This window comes from Mus musculus, chromosome 1 (assembly GCF_000001635.26).
Source record: "Mus musculus strain C57BL/6J chromosome 1, GRCm38.p6 C57BL/6J".
Classification (NCBI taxonomy): Eukaryota; Metazoa; Chordata; class Mammalia; order Rodentia; family Muridae; genus Mus; species Mus musculus.
The window spans coordinates 126,040,210-126,060,018 of record NC_000067.6 but is presented as its reverse complement, the minus strand read 5'-3'; the positions used below and the strand labels follow the sequence as shown (position 1 = coordinate 126,060,018).

Genomic DNA, 19,809 nt, shown 5'->3' with positions numbered 1-19,809 from the left:
TTCCATCATTATGAACTATTACCCAAATGAACCCTTTCTTCTATAAGTTGTCTTGGTCAAGGTGTTTTATCACAGCAATAGAAAAGTAACTAAAACATGGATACAAGAAAAGCAGTGGAAAACTGGTTTATGTTCCTCTGTGCTGAGCTACCTACCTGTCCAGGTGTGGAGCCTCAATCAATGAACACTTCTGGTAAGGGTCAACATGTGGATAACACCTCTCCTCCTTTGATTATTTTAAGCCTTATTCATATGTATATGGTGTGTGTGTGTATGTGTGTGTTTGTTTGTGTGTGTGTTTCCTTATCCATTCTTCTGTTATTGTCACTCAGTCAAGTTCTTAGCTATTGTGCACAGTGCAGCAATAAACACAGGCATGCAAGTATTTCTGCCACTCTAACTTGGAATCTTTCAGGTAAATGCCCAGGACTGGTGGTGTTGGGTCCTGTGACAGGTCTAAGTTCCTCCACCTGCTCCACAGCTTGGCATCCACTTTTTCAGGCTGATACCTAAAACTCTCTGAAAAGGAAGGAAAAATGTTTTCAAGGAGGCATGTGACCATTTCTCTTAGGATTCAACACTGCTTCTCCCAAGGAACATAGTTTTAAGGGAGAAATACGTTCGAATTAACCTCTATATAAATGTAATTATCAGAGAATCTCTTAGGACTTGAGAAAGTGAGATTTAAAGCCAGGAGAACTCCTTATTTCTTGTAACAGACTAAAGGAGCTGATTTCACTTGTCCCATTACACGGTGATAAAGCAGCGTTTGATAACAGCAGCCCATGTGATAAAATGATTATGGCAGCAGAGAGAGCGAGAATCTAATAAGGGAATTGATCTGCAGATTCCAATTCTGTAAGAGCCATCATCGATCAGCATAAATGTCAATAATGAGATCATATCGAGAGCTGCCTAAATCCTTCACAGGATTCCAGACTCTGGCAACAGAGTCAAGAAGTAAACGAGAAATGGAACGTAAAACTCTCACAATCCCTCCCATTGACTGATGCTAGGCTCCCGGGCATTCCAAGGCTACATGAAACAGTCTATCATGGTCCTGGAGAAAATGAATAGAAGACCAGTTATCAAAGTATGTTCATGTTTCAAGATGTGTGTTGACAGTATTATGTGAAGACAGAATAATTACAATTATCATCACACTCAATAATTATGGTTAGAAATTGGGGCTCAAGGAGAGGGACAGGAAGAAGCTAATGTCCCTACTCTTTTGTGTGTGAGATACCATGTTTGCACAGTGCTGTGACAAAGGAAATTGTCACTTCTCAGACTTAGGTCAGAAGATTGTACAGGATAGCATACTTGGGTCTTCTTTTTCTCTCTTTAGGACTCATTCATTCACTCATTTGTTCATTTACTATTTAATTGTGTGTACGTGTTAGGGAGTGTATAAACATATGTATGTGGTTATATGCAACTGTGTGCATGCTGAAAAGCCAGAAGAGGGAATTGGATGTTTTGGGGTTTTTTGTTTGTTTGGTTTTTGTTTCTCAATTTACATCTATTCCTTTGAGTCAGGGTCTTTCTTTAAAGCCAGGACTTGCATTTTCTCACTTAAGCTGGAAGCCAATGAGTCCCAGAAATACTCTTGACTCCACTCCCTTAGCAGCTAGGATTATAGCCACATACAGGATGATCAGCTTGTTATATGGGTTCTGAGATCTGAATTCAGTCCTCATTGTGAATCGAGTGGTTTTAGCCACTGAGCCACCTCTCCAGCCTCTCATTTACCACTTTGTGCTTTGACTAAGAACTGGCCCTAACTCTGTCAAGTTTAAAACCACAGGTAGCAAGATAAGCATAACCAAGTTAGGTTAAGGATCAGGAAAACTGTGGGAATTAAGCATGTAGAGCCGCTCGAGAGCAAAGCTGGGAGAGGAGTCAGTTGGTAAAGTGTGGTAGGCAAGAATCAAGACTTAATTCCAGTCCCACCTCTTTAGAAGAATCTGGGTGAGGTGATAGTTATTTATAATCCCAGAGCTAGAGAGGCAGAAGCAGGAAGACCCCCTAGAGTTTGTTGGCCAAACATCCTAGCCTCCTTAGCAAGCTCCAGGTCAATGAAAGATACTGTCTCAAAAGTCAAGGTGGATAGTGTCCCAAAGAATGCCTGAGTTTGCCCTCTGGCCTCCACATGCACTAAAACACATACCCATGTGTACCTGTGCTCACACATGCACTTGCACACATATGCATACCCACTCATACATGAGCAGAGTAGGAGTGCTTTGTGGGCAAGCAGAGAGCAAACAAACTGAATATCCACATTGGCTATGTCCATTTCCACGGGACCTATCTTAACATGTTTGCCTTCTGTGGAGGATTCCTCTCATAACTGCTATCTGAGAAACAGTGTTGTGCAGGACATGTATGTACAGCCTTCTGTGGAGATAGGACAGGAAATGTATTGAAATAGGAATTTAGAACAAGCCATTCCAGACATTTGATAGTAAAGCTACTGTGACTTGGAAGCACTGCTTTGGGAACTGAAGAGATGGCTCTGTGGATAAAGCACATGCAATGCTTTTGAATACACTGAACCCATGCAAAGCAAGGCACAAGCATGCATCTGCTAGGGAACTAGAGAGAGAAGGGTCCCTGGAAGTTCACAGGCAAGTACAGAGAATGCTATGGTGAACAGAGAGACCCTGCCTCAAACAAAGTGGAAGGCATGGACCAACATAGCAAGTTGGCCTCTGGCTTCCACATGCACCCTGTGCATGTACATACACACCCAAACTCATGAATGTGCACACACATGTACATGGACACATTATACACACAAATGTCATACACATACACACAAAAATATTCTTTAAGCACTGCCTTTTTCTTCTCCCCTGAATGATGGTATTTGTTCTAGCTCAGCTGGACGTAACCTCATACTTCCTTGAATTTTCCACTAAGAGAATGAATCTTTAGTGGAGACATTCTTCTATTAGGAAACTCTTTGGGGTCTTGTTTTATATATGCCACAGAGGACATATATCTGACTCTGAAACTAATTGAAGGTAAACAGAATTTAAAACTGAAGCAGGCTGCTCTTCTTCTGCAAACGTTCGGTGTGGAAGATGGATGGCTCAGTTGGTAAACTGCTTGCCCTGAGAGCAGGAGGACCAGAGTCTGGATCTCTAACACCGGCATGAAAGCTGGGCATAGCATGCAAGTCTATAATCTTAGTTTATGGGGTATTTGATCCCTAATGCTCCACAGCCATCTGGTCTACACAGACAGTAAGCTCCTGGCTCAGTCAGAGATCCTGTCTCAAAAGATAAGATAGAGATTGATAGTGGAAAATATCCAGTGTCTACCTCTCTCCTCTACACATATGTGCGCATACATGACACACACATAATGTTTATGTTCACTCTAAAGTCTATTTTATGCTAAGTAAAATTATCATTATGGGTTATGGTTCTCGCTAATAAAAACAACATCTGATTATAATGAGGGCTGAATTCATGTGTGTGTAATCTGTGCATTTTACATGGAGATATTGGAGTGCCCTGTTGTTGAGTTAATACTCCACTCTCATTCTTTTGGACTTCTGTACATAGGACACTGCACACAAATGATACTGATGGTCCTTAAAATAGCCAGCATTTTTCAAGGATGCAATATACCCGAGGCATCTTAGCTAAATGACTCCTCCCAGCCTTTGAAATTTCAGAGTTCTTGCTTGAGCTTCAAAATTCAACACACTCCTGTAAGCCAGTATTGCTTTTGCTGCTCCCAAACGAGGACGAAGTAGCTTGTCCTTATTACACAAAGCTGGGATTTAAACCTAAAATGCTGATGCCCAAGGCCACATATCTCTTCCACATTTCTGGTCATGGGTGCCACAAATGTGTATGCTGGCGAATTTGTGAAGCTGAGCTCTGGATTTAGACTGAATCTTTCAAAGCTAACTTTGTAGTTATTATTCTCAGTGTGTAAAATATGTCAAACTAATCTAGGGCTGAATTCCAGTTCATGGTAGTACAGTGAACTAGGCTATGGCTGTTGACCTAGGATTTAGCATGGTGACCCAGTTAAACACTGGATGGCATCCACGGTGACTCAGTCATTTGACTTTTGAATAAGTAATTCACTTTACAGAGGAGGTGAAGTCCAATGTGTCCAAGTTAAAGGCTATGGCTTAATTGGTACAGAGCTGCCCGAGCACACACTGGGTCCTGAGTTCAAGCCCCCGTACCACATACACCAGGCATGGTGGCATGCTTGTAACCTAGCACTGGTGAGGTTGAAGCAGGGGAATGGAGTTTATCTCTCCTTTGGCTGCATGTGGTCACTGGATCTAGTCTAGGATACATGAGATTATTTCTTGGCAAACCAAAACCAGAATAAAAGTTATGAAGAGAAATTTGCTTCCTCAGATCCAATAGCTGAAAATTACAACAGAGATATATGTAAGAAACATCTGAAGCCCTGGAATCATGAACATGGAGCAATCAAGGAGAAATATTTATAAGCTTCACACGCAGCCTGAGACAAAACACTATTGTCTTTAAACCCAGCTGATTGCCAGCATGTTCAAAGCAGAGCCTTAATTTTATCACCTTAATTACTTCTTGGGAATTTTAATTTCTCATAGTTGTTAAAATAAGTCTGAGAGCAGTTTATTTTCTCTCTGGGCTCATTTCTTTGTAATAGTTATTTATAGATCCATAACCAATTCCTTTGAAAAATAAGAACTCACTTTCAGCAGCCTCTGAGGTTGGAAATGCTGCCCATGAAAGAAGAGCTCAGAGAAAGATTACCGTGCATCTTTGAGAGAAGTTTCCATCAAAGCAGTTTATGAAAATTAATAAATCTTTGGGGATTTGTGAGTATGGAATAATTTTAGGATTATGGTAGCCAGCAACTGTCTCAGAAGAAAATGGGGAGATTATGTTATTTATATTTATGCATTGAATATCTGCTTAATACTTCATGATTTCCACCCTTCGGGGATTAGGAATTTCCCTTTTGACCTTCCCCCATGCCTGGTTCACAAACACAGTGTTTACTAACTCCAGAGCAGTGTGATGGGAATTAAGTGCTTGTATACTTGTAGATTCTTAAGAAAAACAGTGGAGGTGGATTATGCCTTGTGGATGATCTATGTGTTTGCTGGATTTGTGTGTATGCATGCATGCGACTGTGTTGATTGGTTATGTATGAGCATATATGGGGAATTCGTACCTGTCCATGTAGAGATCAGAGATCAATGTCCAGGGTCTTCCTCACTTGCTGTCTGCTTTGTTGTTTTTGAGTCAGAGTCTGTCACTGAACCTGGAGCTCATCAATTTGGCTAAATTGGCTGGCCATTAAGCCCCAGGGGTCCTCCTTTCCCTTCTCTTCCTCCTCTGCTTTCCCCTCCTCTTTGCCTCCCTTCTCATCCACCCCTACCTTCTAGGATTGCAGGTGTGTGCCGCTGTGCAGAATTGGGTGCCAGCGATATGAACTAATGCCTTCATGCTTGCAGAGCAAACACATTCCCCTGGAGGCATCTCCCTAGCCCTTTACAGATTTCTGATGATGCAATTACAACTCCTTTTCTGGCAGTGTCTGGTAGCAGGCTTCTGTAACACCATGTTCATGCACTTGTTCTACTTAAGGCTTGTTGTGCTGGTGGCATCACTGGAAAGAGGGTTAGCTGGGAAATCCAAGCAATCTGAGTTTAAAGCCTGACATCCTTCCTGTCTCAGTTTCCCCCAGTGAACCTGAAAAAATTGCAAATTTGAGATTTAAATATAGGCTCTATTTTGCAAATAATAGAAAATATAAAAATCAGTCTACTTGACTTGAGTCCTACACAATGGTTAGAAGCTGTTGTCTGCCAAGAAATGATTTAGCTTCCTGAAACATATTTCACAGCTAATCCTTTAATGCCTGTTTTACATATTACCCTTCCCACTGTTAATATTGAGCAGTATTGTATGCTAGTAATTCCATGCCCTATATTTCAAATTACTATTAGGAAGCCACATAAATAACAATTTTCAACTGCTTGTTTATAATATCATAAGGCATTTCTTACCACGGGGGTAAAGGAACAGTGGATTTTAAAAATTACCTTGGGAACAAAGCTACAGGGAAACCATAGCGCTGACTTTAACTAATGGAGTCTGCAAAGCAAGTAGAAGTCATGCTTTAAAATCCTGACCATGATCAGCATCGTGTGAATCATCAAACGAAGAGAGACCATGGACTCTCATTGACCATTTAGCCAGTGTGGCTGCGTATGTCAGACACGGGCACAGATGCTGGAAGATGGGGGGGGGGGGACCTCCAGCAGCTAATTACAACTGATAAAAAGGGACTTTCTCCTCCCCTCCCCCTCTCAATTCTCTCGCTGTTTCTCTTCTTCCTGTCCTCCTCTTCTTCCTCTTTATTCTCTCCCCTTCTTCCTCACCCCCTACTCCTCCCCCTCTTTCTCTCATCCATCTTTTCTCCCTATCTTCTCTTTTTGATGGCCTTTCATTTTTTAACCAACCAAATCTTACCTATGTCTGCACACATATTCCTGTGATATTTTTATACATTCATACATTGAGCAGTGGTCAAATCAGAGGAAGCCCATCTACCTTCTAAAACTGTCTCATGTCTCTGTAGTGAAAGCCTTTGAAACCCCTTCTTCCAGCTTGTAGAGCAGGCGGCATAGAACAGTCTCTCTATGCATAGCCACCCTCCTGTGTGACCACATACCAGAGCGGCCCTCTTCTCTCTAGCTGGACTTAACACCCTTGACCAGCCTCTCTGTACTGTTTGGCGTCCAGCTTCTCAGCACATGGTTGTTACATAGGACCCTTTGGCATTACTGGGAATTCTTACATCACTTTAGAATCAGAGAATACACATCTTCACAATTTGCGCATGTTTGTGTAGTTCAAGCTACAGCATAATTGAAGACCAAGGATTGTACCCTTCTTCCTCTCTTTAAGGAAGAAACATATCAAGAGGGAGTAAATATTATATAAATGCCCAGCAAAATCCCTGTGAAGTCGCTTCTTCTAGATCAGTGGTTCTTAACGAGTGGATCTCAACCCCTTTAAGAGTGGCATGTCAGATATTTATGTTATGATTCATAACAAGAGCAAAACTATAGTCATGAAGTAGCAATGAAATAATTTTATGGTTGGGGGGTCACCACAACGTGAGGAACTGTATTGAAGGGTTGCAGCATTAAGAAGGTGGAGAAGCAGTGCTCTAGACCTTTTGTTTGATACCCAGGGAAGGAAAATGAAAAGCCAGAGCCAGGTTCATCATCAGAGGAACAGTTGGGAAGGATAAGGGTTAGAGGAGGAAGCAGGTATTTAGGCGAGTACTTGAGCCACATCCCAACCCTTCTTCTTAACTTGTTCATTGTGTGACCTAGCACAAGTTATTGTCCTCTGAGGTGCATCCCCAGATTCATGTCCCCATATCCACTTCTGCGGTCTTGCTGAATTTTTATTTCAGGAAATATTAGGATGTCACTCACCTTTCAACCTCGACCTAGAATTGCCTAGTAAAACCTTTCTTTCATCTTTCAGTCTTTGTAAAACCTAGATGTGTCTGTGCCCCCAAATTCTTGTTGATATTTTGACTTGAGGCCAGGATGCGCAGGTCAGTTGGTAGGATACTTACCTAGCATGTACAAAGCCTCAGCTTCAGTCACCAGGACTGCTGAACTGGATGTGGTGGCACACATTTGCCTCTGATCCCAGGACTCAGGACCTGAAGGCAGGAAGATCAGGAGTTCAAGGTCATCCTCAGATACACAGTATGTGTATACTATGTAAGATTTTAAATATGTAATATCCTGTCTCAATTAAGGAAATACCTAATCCATGTGTGATGGGATTATTGTTGGGGCATTTGGGAGGCAGTTACAGGAGGTAATTAGAACCTAATAGGTGGCTTGATGCCTTTTAAAAGAAGCCACAGGGAGTGACCTTTATGTCTGGGAGGATTACCCACAGTGAACCAGGAGGCAACTCAAACAAACACTATAATCTTGGTGTGATCAAATTGTGTGGCCTACAGAATTAACTTAATTTTAGTTATAAACCACTTGGGGTGTGATGCTGTCTTGTATCAGCTGAAACAGCTGCCTTTTGTTTCATAATCATTTATGTCTTTTTAAAAAAACAATGTTTCTCTTCATTTTTTGAGAATTTCATACACATATACAAGGAAATATGATCATATCCATCCCTCACACCCCCATTCCAGCTTAGAACTCACACCACACAGTGTTGTCCACATGCCTGAGTTTGGAGCCATCCCCTGGGGCATAACAAATCTTCAGTGGCCACACCCTCAAAGCAGAATGATTCTCCTTTCCCCAGCTGTTAGCCCTTGCTGAGCAGGGCTCGCCCTCCAGGCAGGGCTGGGACCTGAAGAGCACCGCTCCCATTCCTGCCAGAATTTTGGATGGTTTCCTCTTGTTCTTGTATGTAACGTCTCAGCTAAGCCAACACAACTATGACTGCCAAGAGAAGAACTCTAGAAAAGCCCTTGCTGAGGCTTTATATGCCCCAGAGCCCTGGGAGGAGCGAGTCAGAGTGCCCTTCCTGAGTTCCAGATGCCCCGGACCATGTTATCCCGTACAGTATAACAGCAGTGAAGTATTAAGTAAAGCCTGGATCAGACAGTCTAGAGGCAGAGAATGTGGTATGGTAGGGAATAGGTCATGGCAGTCTCAAACACTTGACCTCAGATTATAGAAACACTCTTTTTCTGCAGTTTTCTTATCTGACTAGGGGAGACAATGGCATTTTCTACAGCAAAGGGTGACTGTAAAGATTTAATGAGAAAAAGTTTTATGAAAACTTACATACCTAGGATTCAGGGAGCACTCTCTTTAAGAGGTTGCTGCAGTTCAGCTTAGTTCTGTGTTCCAGTTATGTCCACATGCATGAACAGAATTGTGTTTCCTTGAGAAGAAAAAAGGAAGAAACTTAAGAAAGAACTAATAGCCAGTAAAACCAATCATGGTGTATAGTTACTATGGGGGGGGGGGCATTTCCTTCCGTGCTGTGGGTACTGGTAAATTGCCTCTGTTTCTGTAAATAACCACTTGCCCATACCTCTGTAAGAAACAATAATGAAACTCATTGAGTTACACAGTGAGACGTGGAAGTTCTATGACTCTTTGGGAAGAGGAAATTGATTAGCAGGAGTGGGAGGGAACAAGAGAAGGTGATAATGGAATGAATAAGGTCAAATGCATTACATATACATGTACGCAAATGACAAAATCACATTAGACATAATTGATAAATGCACATAAACCATTGTTAGACAATCATAATATAACACTAATGCTAGTAAAATATTTTTTATTAAGTGGATGGCTTGTGCTTGAATCCAGACAGCAAAGATATATTGCATTTGAAGATATTTCCTTAATTCTATGCAGTCCATTTCGTTGTCTAATTAATTTATATTGTTATTTTAGTAAATTGTCCTTGACAAACCATCATTAAGTGAATTTAATTGAGTAAAATTACAAGCATGAACTCTGTAATCAGGCTTTCTGGGCTTCAAGTACTAGTTATGAGACCTTCATTCAGCAAGCCATTTTAACTGTTGGATTGGTTTCTTCACCCAAAAGGTGGGGTTGAAAATAAGTTTAAATCATTTAGGAAAAAAAAATCACCATGACAACATAATTCATCCAATGGGAATGGAACCGAAACATAAGCTTGGCATTTTAGGCTGAAATAAGCAACTCTTATGATATGAGACTTGCTTTGTAAGAGATCCCAATGGGGTCATTAATACCCTCTTGCCATGGGAGAGGCGAAGCTGAGTATTAGAGAAGTGTTTAGTCTGAGACAGGAAACCGACCCCAGAGAAAGCCCCAGATGCATTCTCCCTGGGATAGACACAGTCCTGTGACTGTGGACAACTTCCTTGCCATTTACCATCTCAGTGTCCTGTTCCTTAAAAACGAGGATAACGACTTACTCAGCATAGTAACATGGCCCTCTATAAGGTAAATTCAGGCAAACGACTTCATACAGTGCATGTATCTTTCCTCCTCAGAGCAGAAGGTAGCTTATTTCTTCCTAATAAATGGTACATTAAACTCCAGGGACTACCAGTGTGGTTTCCATTAGGTCTTAAAAAAAAAAAGGAAAAAGAAAAACATTGGTCTTTTTTCCCCCTCCTAATCTGCGGAGCTTAGTAAAATCAGAAGAGAAATCCACCCCCCTGAATATAAAGAGCACAAAGCTTCTGGAGAGTTCTAACTTTTGAAAACTAAAACATGATTAAAATGCAAAAAAAAAAAAAAAAGCAGTGTAGATAATTTTATGGAACAGCAGGGGCAATTGGAAGGCACTTATTAAAGAACCTGTTAAAGTAATTAGTGATAAAAATGGAAATTTGAGGCATTTCTGTATCTCTTAGATCTCAGAATACGTTCAGGCTGCACTGAGTCGCTTCCTCCCTCTGATCTGCTTCACAGCCAAAGACAAAAGGGACACTTAGGGAAGACCCAGAGCAAGCCTGAGCCACCTTCAGGACCTGGCTGCTGATCTGCCCACAGGTCTGATCTACCTGCCCCATGGAAGGCCCAATCACCATCATGTTTCACTGTGAGGTTATACTGTGTGAAAAGCCCTGACAAGGAGATATGGAGATTGGCTGTGAGAGCACAGTCTCTCCCTCCTGCATCAAGTTGCTATATCGACTGTTTCCTGTCACAGGCTAGCCTGTGCTGCTAACACACTGCAAGCACCCCTCCCCACCCAGTCCCTGTCACTTCCCCCAATACTACCCTACCACTATTTCTTTGGGAGATATAACATCCTATAGCTCAGATTGGCCTCCAACATTCTATGTAGCTGAGAATGACTTTAAGTTTTGGTTCCCCTGCCTCCACCTCCCAAGTGGTGGGATGACAGGTATAAACCCTGCATGCCAGGGTCCTACACTGGGCTTCCTGCATGCTAAGTAAACATTGTATCCACCAGGCCTCAGCCTGGCCCTCCTGCTATAACCTCTTTTGTTTGTGATGCCTTTAGAATTCTTTAGAATTCTTTTCCTCATCTGTGCATTTTGGGTATTTCATTGATCTCATAGATTGAACTAATGACCTTCTGTTCACCTCCTATAGCTTATCATCAGGATTCCGTGCACAGTGGAGGCTTCCTAAATGTTTCCTGATGCACTGATGAGCAGACATTCCCAAAGGGAAATCCTTTGACTGTTCTCATCCTTCCCACCTATGCTGACCTCAGAGAATCTTTGTAGCCACTGAAGGCTCCACTCTTAGGCAGCCTCTAGATAATCATGCTGTTATAGTAGTGGAGAACCTTGAAGAAGCTTTCGACTATAGCTGTGGAATAATTGTATTCAAAAGCATTTTATAATGGGAATCCCAAAGAAGTAGAAAGGAAGGGAAAAATAATGGCATGAGCCAAGGTGCCGTCCAAAGCGAGACAGAGACCTCGCTGATGATAGACATGCAGAGGAAGAAATGTTGTTAGGGAAAGGAGTTGTTGAAACAAGAGTTATTGTGATAGACCTTAAGAAATACTGATAAAAATTAGATTCAAGTGAGATCACACCATGATGGGTATATTCGTTAAATGCCTTTCCAAAGAACATTTGAAAGACATTCCCTCTGCATCTGTCAGCAAGATGGCAAGGTCAGATAATGTGTTTTTATCTCTATATCCCAAAATGGAAAGAAAGGCATAATTAATTAAACATCAACTTTTAGCAAAAATGATTTTTCTGTCCTGGGCTCAAATTCTTGTGAATCTAAGAAATGACCATATAATACTCCATTATATAACACAAAGTTATGCAATATTCAGTTTTATAATAAATTCTTAATGTATTAGAACCAAAACCCATGAAATGCTAACCCAAGAATATGCTGTAATCACTCTTTATGGAATTTAGAATAGCTGGTGGAAATCATATTTCTGAGAAGGGCAAAAATATGTCTGAGAGTCAAGAGTGTGAGGGCCTTTGTTTTTGTTCAGTGTGTGTGTGTGTGTGTGTGTGTGTGTGTGTGTGTGTGTGTGTGTGTGTGTGTTTAATAGGGGAAGGTTGTTTAGTAAGTAAAGCTTCCATACAGAAATTATACTCCTCAGGCTAAGCTATTTGGGGTAATTTTATTGAGCTTACTTTGAGCAATTCTTACACATAACTATGAAAATTGCTCTATTACCCTACAGACGGAACAAAGTGTCTCTATCAAGTTGTATCCGATGCATAGCCATATTGGAAACACTTCCCCTTAAATAGAGCACACAGATATTTTCCATCTCACACAGGCGATGGGATACTTTGGGATGCTGGCACTATCAAAAGATCCTTGGAGAATGTCCTAAGACCTCTCACCAGGCTTGCCCCTGCTATGTGGGATTAGAGGGTAGGAAACACTGTATAGCCTCAGTGAAGGACTCACTAAGAGGGATAGAAATGGGACCCTAGAAGCGAGGCTAGAACTGGGAGGTTGGGTCTGCTCTCTGAAGGGAATGCAAGTCCATTTACAACACTATAGTGGATGAAACCAGCAGTCAAGAGAGGCCAGTAAAAATGCTGGTGGTAAGGGTATTTACCACCACCAAGTTTGATTCCCTCGGGCCCAGGTGATTGAAAGAGTGAACCAACTTCTGACCAATTTTCCTCACTTGTACATATGAACTGTGATACATATGCCTACCCACAAAGTACACACACACACACACACAAACATACAGACACAATAATAACTGATTATAACTTTCAAATTAGAAAAGAAAAACTACTTTAAAAGAAATCAATTCTGAATCCAGGTCACTAGCTCTATTGGGAAGGGTGAGCAGCATGCAATTCAAATCCGAATGAGCAGCTAGGTAGTCACATGGCGAAGGGGGCAGGGGAAGAGCAGAAGCCTGTGGTAAGCAGCAGAGCAGCAAGACAGAGGTAGGAGCAGGTAAGGAACAGCTGCATAGACAGAGGTAGCAGTGGGAGTTGAACTGTGTTCCTGCTGGGGGGACAAGTGCTGAGCCATGGTAAAGATAGTGGTGGGGACATAGATCTCAGGGAATTACTGCAGCCTCAAAATCTCCTATCTGCCTTCCAAAGTGTCTCCATTATTAGTTACTCTTCTCATTGCTGTGGCAAAAGAAGTAACAAAAGCAACTCATGGAAGGAAAGAAGGGTTTGTCATGGCTCACAGCTTGAGAGTGCAGCTTCTCGTAGTTGAGAAGGCACATGATTGGAGCAGAAGGTCACTGGTCACATTACACCCATCAGGGAGCTCAGAGGAGTGAGTGCTGGTACTCAGCAGTCTCTCTCTCTCTCTCTCTCTCTCTCTCTCTCTCTCTCTCTCTCTCTCTCTCTCTCTCTCTCTCTTTTTTTCGAGACAGGGTTTCTCTGTAGCCCTGGCTCTCCTGGAACTCACTCTGTAGATCAGGTTGGCCTCGAACTCAGAAATCCACCTGCCTCTGCCTCCTGAGTGCTGGGATTAAAGGTGTGCACCACCAACGCCTGGCTTTATGCTTTCTCTTTTTTAATTATCAGTCCAGGGTCTCAGCCTATGGGATGTTGCTACCCACAGTTATAATGGGGCTTCTCCATTAAACAGGGTTGTTTTTTGTTTTTTTGTTTTTGAGAGCCACCCACATGAATACACTCAGAAGTGTGTTCCCATGGTGACTCTCCATCCCATTAAGTTGACAAAGAAGATGAACCATGGAGAGCATATTGACAGTAGTACTGAGGGAAAGCTGGTGGGTAAAGTAAGCTCAAATGGCAGGAGCAGGCCATCTCGCTTTGTAATTAAGACAGGAAGCCAAACAACAGTGGGAAGAGAAGCCCTCTCTTCCAGCTGAGAGATTTTTTCTCCACAAAAAAAGATGAAAAGAGCAACTTTGGCGAACATAAAACAGAACCAGGGTTGAACTTTGGCTAATTATAGCTTTCACCAAGTTAAATAAATCCGGGTGTCAGATGGTAACAGGTTAAACATATTATTCGTAGAGCTGGAGAGATGGCTCAGCAGCTAAGAGCCCTGACTGTACTTGCAGAGGACCTGAGTTTAGTTCTTAGCACACACATGAGCCTATAGCACCGGATCCAGAGAAATCGGGTATCTCTCATTTCTGAGGGCACCTGTACTGACATGAACATATACATACAATTAAAAATAAGAAAAATAAAAACCTTAAAGAATATTCGTATCCATCCTCTGTTGCTAAAACTAAATATCCATGTTTGTGCAGTCCATTATTCCAATGCATGCATGCCTATTCTCATGTGTGGATATTTGTCTTTGTGTGTGACACATGCATATGTGCTTGTGTATTGCCTTGCCCATGTATGCACATGTAATAATCAGAAGTTGACATCCAAATGTTGTCCTTTACTTTTCTACCTTAGTTTTATTTTTATTCTTACTTGTGTGTGTGTGTGTGTGTGTGTGTATTGTTTGTATATGGGTGTATGTGTGTATGTGCATGTGTGTATGTGTGCGTGTGTGCACACGGTGCTTCTCTGAATGCATTATTTTTGTCACAATGGTTCTTTCACTGAGCTAGCTGAAATGACAATCTAGACTGAGTGGCCAGCAAGCCCCCGGGATCCTCCTCTCCATGTCCATTGGTCAGCTCTGGGATTACAGGCATGCACTCCTGTGCAGGGCTTTCTGAATAGGTTCTGGGGATCAAAACTTGGATAATCATGCTTGTGTCTGCTCAGCCATCTCTGTGGCCCCAGATGAACCTTTTTCAATAGAGGAGGGAAGCTGTGCACATTATTATAATGTCAGATTAATTATTTTAAGGAATATGAATGAGGAAATGGGACTCATGGACACATAACCTTTTGTTTTATTGTCTTTGTTTTACTCTAAAGCAAAGCTATTAACTTCTGAAATCCTAGCAGGAAAAATGTCACACCCTCCTTTCCAAATTTGAGGAAGTACAACAATAAAAATAAAAGCTGTTTATCACTTTCTTTCTGTGGTTCACCTAGCACATTTCCCAGTGTCCCCCAGACTTCTCAGATGAAGAGCTCAGCTTTGACCTCACCTCAACCACTAAATAAAGTCGTGGTGTCTTCCTGGCCTTAGCAATCACTACCTTGAAGTTAAGACATCATCATGTTCTGAGCCCAAACCTAGAGGCAGAATTCTGTTCGATGCACTAAGCCTTCAGTGAGCATCTGAGAAACTGCAGCATGGTAAATAATGGGAGAAACATAATGGAAAACTCTGGCCCTCCAGCCTCGCTCTGCTGGCTCTGATCTCCACTCTCCACAGCCATCATTAACCACACAGCTGCAGAATCAGTCCCTGCCACTCTCAAGGGAGCACTCACCTTGATCCCCTCAGATAAAGGACAACCTGTCCTTGGCACAGTCTGTTAAAGAGAACATCCCTAAGTCTTGTCTTACAGATGCAGACCTCTGCAGAGCATAAGGCTGGCTGCCTTAGGACTACTGAACACACACACACACACACACACACACACACACACACACACACAATACTGATCTGATATGCAACTTAGATACCAGCTGCCCTTACAATGCTGGGTCTTGAGTCACACTTCGTAGTTTATGCTGGTGGGAACAATGTGTCTTAGCTATAAATTGGAATATAGTTTATCTCTTCCAGAACTTTCCCACCCCCACTCCTGCAAACAGTGATTGTTGTTAATCTAACTACAACAAAGCTGAAATTTGTAGTATAAGAACCCAATTTGCTCTGCTGATATATTTATATATGACTGCATGTGTGTGTGTGTGTGTGTATATATATATATATATATATATATATATATATATATATACATACACATACACACATATACATATATACCTATATATTGTCCCATTCAGCATTAACTGCATACGTGAAATAGCCTAAAATAGCTTGATACAAATAGTTTTCATTGAGTAATTGTCTTTATCAAGTTGGTCTGTGGGCATTTCTATAGGAGATTGTCTTGATGTATAAAGATGAGCCTAGTGCACTATGAGTGGTACCATTTCCTGGGCAAGTGATCCTGGGCTTTAGAAGACAGATAGCTAAGCATCCAGTTAGCACCAGACTGTGACCTGGAAGTTCATTATAGTGGGGGCATCAAGGTAGCAGTTGTATGTGTGTCCTTCTTTCTTTCCCACTCCCTTCCCCTCCCCCACCTCTGTGTATGTGACTTTGTTATCCTTTATATCAAAGCTGAATTATATCTAGGAATCTTGTGTTAGAGATTTGAAACTTAAAGTGTTTCACATAAGTGATTGCATCCAGAGGGATGCTAACATGAAGTGAACATGAAGTATAGATAAGTGTGATAGAGAATATGCATCTAATTAGATTGAGATTGAATCTACTTAAGATTCTGGCATTCTGTCTTACTCCCTTTGACAATGCCTTTAGTTAAATTTTCCCATGAGTGTTAGGGAGGTGGTTCAGTGGATGAAGCCCTTGCCATGCAAGCATGAGGACCTAAGCTTGAATCCCCAGACCCCATATAAATCTGGGTACATCTATAATATCAACACTTCTACAGGGAGATGAGAGGCAGAGGCAGTCAAGTCCCTGAAAGAACTGGTGTGTGCCATGAAGGAAAAAAAAAAAAAAAAACCTGTCTCAGGCCAAGTGGAAAGAGAAGACTAGGGTGTGAGGCTGTCCTCAGATCTCCACACCTGCATTGTGACACGTTTGCTTCTGCATATTTACTGCATGCATGCTGTGTGAGCATGCACGCACATGTGTGGGGGCACACACACACACACACACACACACACCCCTTTACTTCCCTACCATAATGGGCTATACCTAGGAACTTCGTATTAAAAGAAAAAAATCTTTCTCCCTTAAGTTGCTTAAGGGAATAGATTGATCAATTAGATAAAAACCAGTAACACAATGCATCATTGAAGAGGGTAGGTTTTGACAGACACATATTCATGCAGTGTGTTAAATAGTGACATCATATATCTGAGAAGAAAGAGAGACGCGCGATCATGAACTGAATGAGAAGTCAGCTATCTAATCTACAGAGGACTCTTCCCTCAAATCACATGATCTACCACTCAAAATCATCATTTCTTTTGTTTAATGTCATTTCCCATAACTGCTTCTGCTGTTTGCATATTGATAAATGTATCATTAGGTCTTAAAAATATAATTCGTTTGGCACTCTCTCAATCTTTTAAACCTGTACATGGGTGGAGAAAGTCTAAGAACATCTTTTTTCTCTCAGGACTGTAATGAGCATTAATTGGGTACTTACTGAATATAATACACTATGACAGGTTCTGATTAGTTAACAATAGGGAATCCTAGATCCCAGAAAGAACTTGAGAAAGGTGTTATAAAAAATCATACAGAAACTGTACCATTTTGGTAAATACTGATAGGAGTCTTAGTAGTCTTAAAAACTTTCAATTTTTATAGCAACTGTCAGCAAGTTTTTAAAGTGTCTCTACAGACATACAGATAGTGAGGGAATGGGTACAAATATGAAAGCAAATAGGAGTTTAAAACTCACCTGATAAGGGCAACTGGTCTACCTAGAGCTGGGGGAAGAGGAGGGATATCATTAACATTGCTTTACAATGAGATATATTCCTGATAGAGTATACATTGTTCAAGAGGTATCCTACAAAGATTTATTGAGCTCCTAGCTAACCAAGTATACAGGAGTCTCATAAAATTTACCCTGATAATAGAAACAGATGGATGACAGTCATTTTAGTTGAATTTATATTTTCTATGACAACATGACCGATTTTCTGTGACAAAGTGACCCCTGCAAGGCCAATCTTGTAGTCCCCTAACATTCCTAATAGCAGAGAATCTAAGATACTTTTCTTTTTTTTTTTTTTTCATTTTTTATTAGGTATTTAGCTCATTTACATTTCCAATGCTATACCAAAAGTCCCCCCTACCCACCCACCCCCACTCCCCTACCCACCCACTCCCCCTTTTTGGCCCTGGCGTTCCCCTGTACTGGGGCATACAAAGTTTACGTGTCCAATGGGCCTCTCTTTCCAGTGATGGCCGATTAGGCCACTAAGATACTTTTCAATCTCTCTCTCTCTCTCTCTCTCTCTCTCTCTCTCTCTCTCTCTCCCTCCCTCCCTCCCTCCCTCCCTCTCTCCTTCTCTCTTCTTCTTCCTCCATCATGCATGGGAGGTGTTGTGATTTTTGTGTATTTGGGAAAAACATACCTTCCACAGGTTACATGTGGAGATTAGAGGATGACCTCAGGTGCCTCAGGTGGTGGTCCTCACCTTCTACCTTGTTTGAGACATGGTCTCCTGTTGTTCACCACTGTGTGGCACGCTAGGTGCTCATGGAAGATTCTGATCTCTCCATCTCCCATCTCACCACAGGATTAGAGAATTATAAATGCATGTGCTACCATGTTCAGCTTTAAGTGGTTTCTGAGGATAGAATCTCAGGGCTTCTCACTGTTGCTACAAGCATTTCACTCCATGAGCCATCTCCCAGCCCTTGGATCGACCTCACTATGGAACAAGTTCACTCTTTGCTAGAAAGGATCTTCTTGGCCACATTATTCACCTACTGGATTAGAATATTTTGAACTCTGAAATTATCAAAGTTATGACCAAGGCAAACCAGAATAACAGAGATCATTTTTTTTTAAATGCCACTAGCTTGGCAGAAACATGACACATAAATCATGGGTTTTATTGTATTTGCCATTAAACAAATCAAATTTAGTGTCCACTGGAAAGCCTTAGCAATTAGTATAAAGATTAATATAGTGAAACATCTTCACTGTAGCAGGTCTCCCAAACAAAACTGAAATAAAAAAAATCACTATATAATTGAATAGCACGTAAAGTATTAATGCACAGAATCTTCTGAGTCCCCAGGTCCCTGATGCAATTATTTTCTATTCACATTAATTGTTTCAAGCAGATGACGCTAATAACTTTCAGTTAAAATGTGTCCAAAGGAAGAGTTCCTAAGATCAGTACCGTTTAGATATAAGATCACTTTTATAATTATTCGCTTAGATTTTTAACCACGCCTGAATATAATAAAATTAACCTGGTGACTATTTTCACTCTTTTAATGAGAGTATCAAAAGTTAATGGTCACACTAGCCAGCAAATGTATTAAGGTTTTCCTAACACTTATCAATGTGCCAACTCCTATATCTGTAGTGTATATCTGAGTGCCTGTGAAAATCAGAGGTCAACCTTGAGGGAAACCTGCTACATCAGAGATGTTTTTTTGAGACATAATCTCTGACCGGCCTGGAAATAACCCAACCTCTAGGCTGGCTTTGCAAGAGGCCCAGTGTTCCTCCTGTCTCTGTGTTTCTAGCTCTCTGGTAGTAAGCTCACATTGATCATGTCTGTCTTTAAAAAAAAATTATTTTATTTTTTGAAATTATAATATAATTACATCATCTTCTTTCCTTTCCTCCCTACAAGCCTCTCATATAACCCACTCCTTGCTCTCTGTCAAATAATAGACATTTTCATTAATTGTTATTATATACATATATATTCCTAAATATATCAGTACAACCAGCTCCGTTTGTTTAATGCTACTTTATGTACATTTTTGAGCTGACTGTTTGGTACTGGGTCATCAGTTGGCATGTTCTTCCCTGGCAAAGACTATTTTATGAGTCTTAAAGATCAAACACAGATTTTCACATTTGTACATCAGTACTTTACTAACTGAGCCATCTCCCCAACCCAGTGCATCGTTTTATTTTCTTCAAAGAATTTGCCCAGGCAAACTGTCAGATTGTAAAATTGTGAATGTTGTCTATAAAATGCAACTTGCAAATACAAACAAACAGAGAGAGGACTCGGATGAGC

At 41.2% G+C, this 19,809-nt stretch overlaps 1 protein-coding gene and 1 long non-coding RNA gene across 22 annotated transcripts in view; one reads left to right on the top strand and one right to left on the bottom strand.

The window, feature by feature from the left end:
• Gm35562 overlaps positions 1-14,323 on the bottom strand; it is a 56,855-nt gene extending 42,532 nt beyond the window's left edge. Inside the window, exons 1-2 of the long non-coding RNA XR_003948708.1 lie at positions 8,826-14,323; positions 7,630-7,719 (exon numbers count right to left, since the gene is read on the bottom strand). This is a non-coding gene — a long non-coding RNA (predicted gene, 35562). The remainder of the gene's footprint in view (positions 1-7,629; positions 7,720-8,825) is intronic.
• Nckap5 (NCK-associated protein 5) overlaps positions 1-19,809 on the top strand; it is a 917,161-nt gene that overhangs the window by 770,778 nt on the left and 126,574 nt on the right. The window lies entirely within an intron of this gene.